Raw genomic sequence first — 11546 nt, 5'->3', positions numbered from 1 at the left:
AATTTAATTGATAAATTTATTTTTTAGCTTTTAAGGTGAAAGAGTCATAAAAACAAAACTAAAAAGAAAATCAAATTATACAAGGTGTAAAAGTTAAAGGTTATTTTAGAATCAAAACTAACTTGATACAATCTATAAATATTGATTATTAAAATTTTTATTATGCCAATTTTATAAATAAAAATAACAAATTTATATAAATAAAAAACAAAATAATTAAATAGTATCCGGTTCAAAGAAGATTCTAAAAATAATTATATCGTAAGCCTAAAGGCATAAAATGTTGTCACATTGCAATATTTTTTATTGAAGTGTATTTTTAAAAATAATTAAGTTTATGAAAAATATTCTTAATAACATAGAATATAAAAAAAAACAAAATTTGTTTGCAAAATAAATATAAATATAAGAGTTACAATGTCATCAAAAAATTTTATACCTATGCTATTGATTAAGCGGTCGGGGTAGGTTTTGCTGGGATAGGGGCAAAACATGCAGCTGGATTTTGTTTGCCACTAACTTTAGGCTTCACATTCAAACATTGTGATATTCTTTGGTCCAATCGGTCCATCGTATGTAATTTCAATGTCTGCAAGTTCCACATTTTCACAAGGCAAAGTAGCACTACAAATAATCTTGATAGCTTCTGGACGCGCAGAAGTGCCGTGAATGTTTTTGAAACTAATGTTGCTTAGTTTAACTTTTGATTCTTCCTACATCAACAAAATAATGATTCAATGACCCGTTAACTCATTTTGCTCTCTTACGATTTTGGTAAATATGTACATACATTTATTTTGCATTTGTTCCATGGGCAATATTTCTGATCAATTATAATAGGAGAACTGACATTGGTCACGGTAATATCCTCAAAGTGAATGTTCGAACAAGTGCCAGGTTCAGCACCTGGCCAAGTTTTGATTCTAACGCCATTGGAAGTATTAGTCATGGTGCAATTTTTTACTGTAACTCCATCAACTGGTTCTTCATTTTTAAACAATCCGAGACTGCCAATACTGATACCATGTCCTGGTCCACAAGTTACACCATTGATAACCAAATTTTTAGAACCATCCCCAATTGAAACACAATCATCGCCAGTTTTTATCTCCGAGTTAAGGACATTGACCCCATCTGATCTCCCAATGTGAATCCCATCTGTGTTTGGGCTTTAAACAAAAGTGAGATCACGGTGAAATGTTTGAAAGTAATGTTTTTGCATCCTAGAACATTAGCCTAGAACTGCTTGCTGTCTTTGGTAGTTATATCTTGTATCATTGCGTTGGTTAAAAAATCAAACCTTAGGTTCTGTTTAATTCCAAAATTAAACAAAAAATAATTATTACTTAATTCTATTTATAAAAACAAAAGTCATAACCTCTCAATAAGAAAATAACTTACAATAGGAAGTGAACCACAATAATCATGACGTTTGCAACCTTCCCTTTTATAAGCAGTGGTTCCTTGGCCGTCGAAAACTCCTCCGCCAGACAATTTGAAATTTTCAATTCTATTGAAAGCAATCCATTTAGGCTCTTTGAAAGCACCAGGGTCTGCCGGAGCCTTCACAGTGCCTTGATCTTGAAGCTCAATAAGAGCCTTGCAAGGACCATCTAAGGTAGCTATACTTAAAAAATATATCCCTTTAGGAATCACAATTTTTGACGGAGATGTCGAGGCACATGCTTCTTTCCAAGCATCCAACAATGGCTAAAACCAAATAGAAAAATAAAAAAGATCCATATAAAGATAAGAGATTTGGAAAATAGTTATGCATACTTTTATCTGCTGACTATAAAGTTATATGATATTTTGCTTACCTTACTCAAATCTGTTTTCTCATCTGCCTTTGCACCAAACTTTGCAACAACATCAATAACACCACCACCTCCTCCTCCTTGACCTTCAACGGATGATATGGACAGAAGTACTAGTATTAACATGGATGAAAGAAAATTAAATTGAATAGCCATACTTTATTTTTATTCACTACAAAGAGAGAATGATTTCTGTCTTTTGTTTTGTTTCAACCCATCTTATATAGATAGAGTAAGGCCAAATTACAACCAACTAAACATTTTCTATTTTAATTAGCGTGGGTAAATAATATGACCAAGTGTTGCTTACTATAATTAGCACTTCTTTTTCTTTTTGGAAGCAATTAACTCGTTAATTTTCCAACAAACTTGATATAGTAAAAATAATTAACTAACACGTGACTTAATATAACTATTTAAGGTTTCTATATATAAATGAAAATGATGAATATAATTGTCGTCTCCTACTACCCATATTTATCAAAGGAAAAACGGTTAAAACATATGCAATTACCAAGTCTAATTTTGGGAAATTTTTGTTGGTGGAAAAAACCTATTACGACTAAAAGGCATAGTATAAAATTCATCAATCCTATTATCTCTTCTAAATGATCAAAACTTAAGCCCCATGGCATCCCTCTATCTTTCTTCGATTTCTCCACTTTTATCGTGTTGTCTAAGATCACTTCCACCGTCAATCCCACCATTATCGGCAGTGAGAACTCGGTGTTCATGAATACATTAAACTGAAAAAAAATTCACTTTTTTTACCCTCTTTTATCATTGAAGATTATGGGATTGGAGTTTTTTTTTAAAAAAATTAAAAACACTTACTGAAGCTACATCAGTGTGAGCGAGGCCATGATGGGATGGGTTCCAATATTGGTGAAGAATTGAGGATGGAAATCCTAAAAGAGTGATAATCTGTTATGATAAGGTTTCTCGTGTAATTCATGCTTCTGAATTGCAGACATGATAACCTAACAGAACCTGCAATCAACAAAGCAACAATATTTTCATTAAGGTTACTAAGATTAGATAAACCAATTTTTAGTCCTAAATGAAATAAATTTTTTTTCATCTTGGCCCATATTTGTCTTTGACAAAATTGGGAAATTTTGTCATGAACTTGGATTCGATGATGTAACACTTTTAATTTATGAAGCCATCACCTAAAATTTTAAAATCTTAAAATGTAAGAAATATATTAAAATATTAATTAAAAAATCAGGTGATGGCATTGTAGAATTTAATAATATCATTTTAGTGTACTTTAATGGAATCTAAATTTAAGAATTAAATTGAAAAAAGTTATCAAGTTCTTAAACTAATATGACCTTTTATGCTAAAAAAAATTTATATCGAGCTTTAATTTGGATTAGTCGAGTAAAGATCTATTTGACACCCCAAACTCGACCGGGATGGTCCGACCTGGATTTCGAGCGACAAATTAGCCACCGAGGTGATTCTCTGAAAAACTACCACAAATCACACCGACCATCCATACTTACCATACATATACAAAAGATTTCATACAAGCATTTACTCTTAAGAGCATGCTTTTCTAAATTAAACTATAAGTCATATAATAAGCGAATAAAGGCGTGCACTGGATTTCGAAGTCAGACTAGTCGCAAAATGTCTCGTTGGTTCATATGGGCAGTATCATATAATTCAAACAGCAAATTCAGCCAAACAAGCAAACATGGAGATTAAAAAATCCCAAAATTTAAAATAGACCCAAAAATCCAATTACAACCCTCTAAAAAATTATTTTTAAATTTTCTAAAACTGTCTAAGCCCCATTCCAATTCTCTAGGCTGGAAATGTCCTACATTCCCTTCTTGGGATTTTATAAGCTCGGCGTACATACTGTAAAAACAAAGTTTGTGTGATGGATCATTGAACTGCTACCCTGCTTGTTATCCCACGCACTACTTATCGTGAAGGGAGAAGAAAGCAAAGAGATGAGCTCAGGAAAGCTCAGTGAATACACATGTACACAACACAGGAAGACAAACATCAATAATTTATGTACTAAACAATACTAAAATTTTGAGTAATAAATAAATTGATAATAAACTAAGTTTTCTTCTAAAGTTAAACAAATGTTCAAAAATATATGTTTTCAAAACTTCGATAGCTTAATAGGCCAATTTGGTGGCTAATGTAATCTTTCGAATTCAAGTCTAACATCTAGGTCGGGTTGGGGACGTTACATTTGGTGGTATCAGTGCCTAGTTTTTCTAAATTTGCATCGTGAAATTTTGATATATGTTTACATACGTGCATCGAAAAGGGGTATTTTGGGAAAAACCACGCCACAAGATTTTTGAAAATTTTATTTTTTTGTAGGAAATTAAATCCAAGATTACTGTAAAAAATTTAGATAAATTGTAAACTTTAGATTGTGAACATTTAGGAGGATAAATAATGCTTCAACTTTTGCTTGAAAACTATAGATATACTTTAGATTTAAAACTTTCGAAAGATCACTATGAACACCCAAGGCTGATGTGGTAGGGGTTGGCCACGTAGGGCTGCACCTATAGAGTTACCCATTGTCCATGGAGAAAACCCAATACAAGAGGAGGATTATGTTGAGAGCGAAAATGGTGACGACACGATGACCCAGGTGATGTTGAGGATTTTACAAAGGGTTGCTGGAGCCCAAACTGGATTGGGGAGCCGGGGATCCGTTGCAGAGAGGCTTCGAACGAATGGGTTAGAAATGTTCAAAGGCGTTGCTGGAACAAATCCAACGGTGGTTGAGTATTGGATGGAGTCGATGGAGAGAATTGTGAAGGATTTAGAATGTACTTTAGAGCAGAAGTGGAAGAGCACTATGTCCTCGCTAAGAGAAGAGGCATATCATTGGTGGTATTTTTTCCATAAGAGGTATGCAAGTTGACCGCATAAACTGAAAATACTTTCAAGAGGCCTTCTAGAAAAATTATTTGGGCACTAGGTATGCGGAGGCTCGTAGGCTCAAATTTATCGAGCTAAAACAAAGAGACAAGTTCGTGGTAGAATATGAGGTTGAATTCCTGAGGCTTAGCGGATATGCTCAAGCTATGATCACCATAAAGTAGGATAAATGCTTGAGGATCGAAAATGGGATGTGTTTCGACCTCAAGATTCAAGTTGCTCCACATTAAAAATGAGTGTTTTAGACCCTACTGGAGAAAGCCAAAATAGTGGAAGAGATTAAACTAGTGAATCACGAATAACGAGTGGAAAGTAAGGTCCTAGTTAAAAGAGATTTTGGTTCCACTAGTTCAAACTTTCATCCTGTAAAATGACTTAGAGAGGGTAGACCACAGACAAGGGGTACAATAACTAACTCTAGGGGTAAGGTTTACCACTGTAAATATTGTGGAAACTACCACTTGAGAGATTGTCGGAAGAAAATGGGTGCTTGTTTGAAATGCGGATTGTCGAAACCATTTTTTAAAGGGATGTTTGAAAAATGGGGATCGACTTTTGAAAAACGAAAATGGGAGTCGCCACCAACCTACGTTTTGGTCTACGAAAATTAAGAAAAACAGGTTCGGGAGTCGGTTACATACGAGGAAGGATTAGCACCCTCGCAACACCCAAAATTGGTACCAAATTGAATAGTTTTCTGTCTTAATGTCAAAAATTTGAAAGGATTTAAAAATAGGATCCCTTTTTTAAAACCAAAATTATTTAAGTTGAATAATCGAGATTCCTTAGCTCGAAAGAATACAAACATCACATCCAAAGATGATAGGACACGATATTCTTAAACTCTAAATCGAAATCATCTCGTGATTTACAAAATCTATTTAGAAGGATACTTTAGGCATTTAGACAAATGGGAAATCGCAACTCAAGATGTTAGGGCACTATTTCCTAATTCCTAAATACGAAAAACATTGCCTCATTTTAGAAAACCTTTTGGATAAAATATGAAAATTAAATGAAATATATATTTTTAAAATAATGATTTGAGTAAAATTTAAAAATAATTTACTAAGAGTAATATTAAAGAAAAATTATTAAAAATGAAAGAGTTTGATATGATACTAAAATTATTAACAAAATTAAAATATATAAAAAATCGGGAAACATGGATTAAATCAAAATAAAAAGGGTTGAAAAACGAAGATGAATAAAGAATAAAATAAGAACAAACCATAGAAAATAAGAACGTAAGAGGGAGAGAAATTTGAGTGAAAACTCTCAAAAATTTTTATTGTTTCCCAAAACTCCAAAGTGTGTACAATGAAGGAGAGGCCTCTATTTATAGTTGAACCTCCTCAAATCCAGCAGTGCAGATCAATTACATCAACAGTTAAGATTAAAAGGTATCTACAAATTAAATCTCTAAGATTACAAAATCATATCTTCTAAGATTGCATATCATATCTAAGATTGCAATCATATCTAAGATTGTATCATATCTAAGATTGCGTATCATATCTAAGATTACATATCATTGAAGATTATGTTTTCATATGAGTCAAGCTTGTAGATGGATCTTAAATCTTTTTAAGTAATGGGTCATTCCGATCGGGCCAATTTATATTTGTAATTCTGGACTGAACTTGGACTTCGTTTTTTTTGGGGGGTTTATTATTTTGGTTTTTGGACTTATTTCGGGCCCGTGCAAAATTGAGTGTCTCTACTGCCCTCTTTGCTCATTGTCATGTAACAGAATAGAGCAAAGACTATAAAAGGACCAATTTTGCCCGGGCTGGCCGAGTCTTGAGTTCTTGATCCTTGATCTTCTTTAAATGGCCTCTTGACGGCTTCAATCTGCTTCACTGCAACTCAGGAATGCGATATTAGCTATCTTTGATCTACTCTCCGTCTAATACAGAGACGCCAAATCAGTTATCTTTGATCTGCTCCCGTCTAATCTGAGATGCCAAATCGCTTCTTCAATCTGCTCCCGTCTAATCTGAGATGCCAAATCATTATCCCCGATTTGCTCCCGCCTAATCTGAGAGATGCCAAATCATCATCTTGGATTTGCTTCGATGTAAACACATGAAGGTCAGATCTGCTATGTTTTCGATCTGCTCCCCGTCTAATACAGAGATGCCAAATCATCTTGGATCTGCTTCAATGAAGGTCCAATCTGTTATGTCTTCGATCTGCTCCCCGTCTAATACAGAGATGCCAAATCATCTTGGATCTGCTTCAATGAAGGTCAGATCTGCTGTGTCTTCGATCTGCTCCCCGTCTAATACAGAGATGCCAAATCATCTTGGATCTGCTTCAATAAAGGTCAGATCTGTTGTGTCTTCGATCTTCTCCCCGTCTAATATAGAGATGCCAAATCATCTTGGATCTGCTTTAATGAAGGTCAGATCTGCTATGTCTTCGATCTGCTCTCCGTCGAATATGGAGACGCCAAATCTGTTTCTTCGATTTGTTCATTGACAGTACAGAGATGCCAAATCATCTTAGATCTGCTTCAGGGTAAACACGTGAAGGTCAGATCTACTATGTCTTCGATCTGCTCCCCATCTAATACAGAGATGCCAAATCATCTTGGATCTACTTCAATGAAGGTCCAGTCTGTTATGTCTTCTATCTGCTCTCCGTCTAATACAGAGATGCCAAATCATCTTGGATCTGCTTCAATGAATGTCCAATCTGTTATGTCTTCGATCTGCTCCCCGTCTAATACAGAGATGCCAAATCATCTTAGATCTGCTTCAATGAAGGTCAGATCTACTGTGTCTTCGATCTAGTCCCTGTCTAATACAGAGATGCCAAATCATCTTGGATCTGCTTCAATGAATGTCAGATTTGCTATGTCTTCGATCTGCTCTCCATCGAATTTGGAGACGCCAAATCTGTTTCTTTGATTTGTTCTCTGACAGTACAGAGATGCCAAATTATCTTAGATCTGCTTCAGCGTAAACACGTGAAGGTCAGAACTGCTATGTCTTCGATCTGCTCCCCATCTAATATAGAGATGCCAAATCATCTTGGATCTGCTTCAATGAAGGTCCAATCTGTTATGTCTTCGATCTGCTCCCCGTCTAATACAGAGATGCCAAATCATCTTGGATCTGCTTCAATGAAGGTTAGATCTGCTGTGTATTCGATATGCTCCCCGTCTAATACAGAGATGCCAAATCATCTTGGATCTACTTCAATAAAGGTCAGATCTGCTATGTCTTCGATCTGCTCTCCGTCGAATATGGAGATGCCAAATCTGTTTCTTCGATTTGTTCTCTGACAGTACAGAGATGCCAAATCATCTTAGATCTGCTTCAACGTAAACACGTGAAAGCCAAATCTGCTATGTCTTCGATCTGCTCCTTGTCAACGCAAGGATGACAAATCATCTTGGATCTACTTTTATGTGAATACATCCAAAGGTTAGATCTGTTATGTCTTCAATCTGCTCTCCGTCGAATATGGAGATGCCAAATCTATTTCTTCGATTTGTTCTATGACAATACAGAGATGTTAAATCATCTTGGATCCGCTTCAGTGTAAACACCTGAAGGTCAAATCTGCTATGCTTTAGCCTGTTACCCTACTGCTTAGGGGGTTAATGCGCATCAATCTTCATTGTCCCCTGAAGGACATAACCTGTATAATGTGTGTAATAGCCCAAATTTAACTGGACCTTAAAACCAAATGAAATAAATAAATAAATGATTGTTTATTTAACAGTTTACAAGAGCCCAAACACAGGCCCAAATACCTTAGACCCGTTATACCCAAAATGCATCCGGTTACAACCCAAAGAGCCTAAAACTACCCAAAGAAACCCGGACTTAAACTAGACCAGCCCAACTTAAACCGCACCTAAATGCACCCAACTAATACTAATAAACCCGAAGGCCCAAATAGCAGGGGCCCAAATGACTTTCAGATAGGGTTAGAAACCCTAGCTCTCCTTCTCCTCAGCGCCGCAATGAAGTTCTAGAAGCTTCGAGCCATCCTAAGCGTCTCGACCCTTCAACGCATGCCGTTCCAGTAGCCCCATCAGCACCGTGATTCCAAGATCCGTGATCGGTGCACTAATCAGAGGCCAGAGATTCCCTCGCTCGATTGCCTGCAAGAAAAGGAAAGAAGCAAGAATCAGAATCGGGGTTTACTTTTCTAGATTTATTTGTAAACAGTATAAATAGATGTAAAATACGATGTAAAAGGGGACCAATTTTTTTTTTGGGACAGAATAGAAAATATACTTACGTATATCCATTCAGAGAAATACAAACAGCTTCTAAAAAGGTGATTTAATCATGTATTTTGTTCTTTATTTTTGGACGCATATATATGAATCGTTTTAGCAAAACTGATAATGTTTAAAAGGCAAAAAGATTACCTGAGTTTTGCTTGAGAGGATGAAGGTTTTTAACCTTCAGATTACCACAAAACGGCGGCGCGTGAAGCGGGTGGGCAAATGCAGCCCGGTGGCCGGAGGCCAGAGCCGGGGACCTCTCTCTTCCCCTCTGCAGAGCGTTTAAGGCCTTTTTTTTAAAGACCGGTGGAAAAATGTTTTTAAGCTGTAAATTTGGCTTATATAGCCCCAATGAAACGACATCGTTTCTGCCTAATCTAATAAGCTCAAAACGGTGTCATTCTAAAGCACAGGATCCGCGCGTTGACCCGTGACCCGAGGAGGATCCGCGTGTTTTTAGAGAATGGGTAAATTGCCTGATTGATCCTCCCGTGTTTTCTGAATTTTCAGTTTGATTTTATTTTATTTCTTAATTTAGCCCTAGTATTCTGATTTTGTTTCATTTTGGTCCCATAAGTGATTTTTAAAACAATATCCAGAAAATAGTGTCGTTTAGGATTAGGGCAAATTGCCCAGTGAGTCCTTTGTCGTTTTTAATTCTTGCAAATCAAGCCTAGAATTTTCACTATTTTGCTAATTAGCCTTATAATTTTATTTAAATTCAATTTTAGCCCTCTCTTTATTATTTTAAATTTTGCTATTTTTTGTTTTAAAAACTATACATATATTATTATTAAAAATACTATTTATATATTTATATAAAATTTTATTTATCAAAATTATTTTCCTATATATATTTATTTTATTTTATTATATAACATTGATTATATTTTTATTATATATTACTTATTATTTTTTATTATATGTTATGTATATCGTATATTATCCATTATATTATTTAGGTTTTATATTATTCATTATATTATTTATAATTTTAAAATTTTAAAATTATTATTATTATTATATTTTTAACTCATATTATATACATATTTCATTGATTAATTATATATTTATTTATTATGTGTTATTTCATTTTAAACTGATATTTTATATATTATATAATTATCTTACATACTTTTTATTTTATATATTATTTTTAAAACCAATATATTTTTATTTTATATATAATTATTATTCTTTTGTAAAATTTTTGTTACTATATATTATATATTGTATATTAAATACAATTTTAAAATTATTATTGAATATCATATTTTTATTTGTATTATAAGTATATTTAGTTAACAATTATTCACTTTATTTTATATTTTATATATACTAATTCTTTTATATATTTTTATATTGTATATATCATTTATGTATTAAATGTTATTTTATAATTATTATTTGATGTTATATTTTATGAGCATGTACATTGATATTGTATTACTAATTTTTTTATATTAAATTGTGTATCATGCATCATTTCTTGATTATTATTATGTATGTTTGTATGTTTTGCTTATTCATCTTCAATATATGCTATGTATCTCTTTGTATAAATGATGTTATGTAATTTTAAGCATGTATGTATCTAGTATATGGTCTTTGTATTATTGCCATTGTATCGTTTAAATGCATGTTTTATTCACTTATTATTGCAATATTCTATTCCATAATGATAACGTGATTCCTCATGCATTAATTAAAAAATAAGATTCAGAAGTTTTCAAAAATAAAAAGGCAATGCTTGGTGTTTGGAAGCTTCGAGAAAAGTAGTGCCCTAACTTACTGGGTTGCGACTTTTCACGTTGAGTTCGAATAGTCAAGTACCCTTCTAAGTTTTTTAAATTTTTTTTCAAAATACAAGCAACTGTTTTGGAATTTCAAAGCGTTGTGTCCTAACTTACTGGATGTGGCATTTTGTCGTTTCAAGATGGGGATTTCAAAAAAGGGCTAACTTAGTGTCAAATATCTTAAAAATATTGTGTTCTAACTTATTGGATATAATATTTTGATTTATTTGATACAAGTAAACCCTAATTTTCAAAAGTCAAAAATATTAAAAGAGGATTGCATCTCAAAATTTTTAAATTTCTGACATTAAAGACATTTTGATAATCAATTAGGTACCAATTTTTGGGCTTTACGAGGGTCCTAATCCTTCCTCGTATGTAACCAACTCCCGGACCGGTTCTTTTATTTTGTAGACCAAAACTAATGATTTTAAAACAAAATGTTTTAAAGGTGATCCAATCACACCTAAAAAGATTGGTGGCGACTCCCATTTTCGTTTTTAAAGTCGATTCCCATTTTCCAAATCCCGATTTAAAAATGCTCTCGACAGCTTGGCGACTCCACTGGGGAACAATAAGAGAGTCAAGCTGTGTAATTGATTATCTTTTGTCTTAATGTCGGAAATTAAAAATTTTAAAATTTAATCCTCTTTGCATTACATGTGTTTGTATTATTGCATGTGTTGCTATATTTTGATACGCATTGCATTTGCATGACCGTTGTGGTCACACCCTTAAGTGGGAGTGAGAAACTAC

The 11546-nt window shown here is 33.6% G+C and overlaps 1 pseudogene; it reads right to left on the bottom strand.

Moving 5' to 3' along the window:
• Window positions 1–381: 381 nt before the first annotated feature.
• LOC108463640 (polygalacturonase-like) lies at window positions 382–2051 on the bottom strand (annotated as a pseudogene).
• Between the last annotated feature and the right edge of the window lie 9495 nt (window positions 2052–11546).

Source organism: Gossypium arboreum, unplaced genomic scaffold, assembly GCF_025698485.1.
Source record: "Gossypium arboreum isolate Shixiya-1 unplaced genomic scaffold, ASM2569848v2 Contig01109_ERROPOS376215, whole genome shotgun sequence".
NCBI lineage: Eukaryota > Viridiplantae > Streptophyta > Magnoliopsida > Malvales > Malvaceae > Gossypium > Gossypium arboreum.
This window is presented reverse-complemented; position numbering and strand designations above follow the sequence as displayed.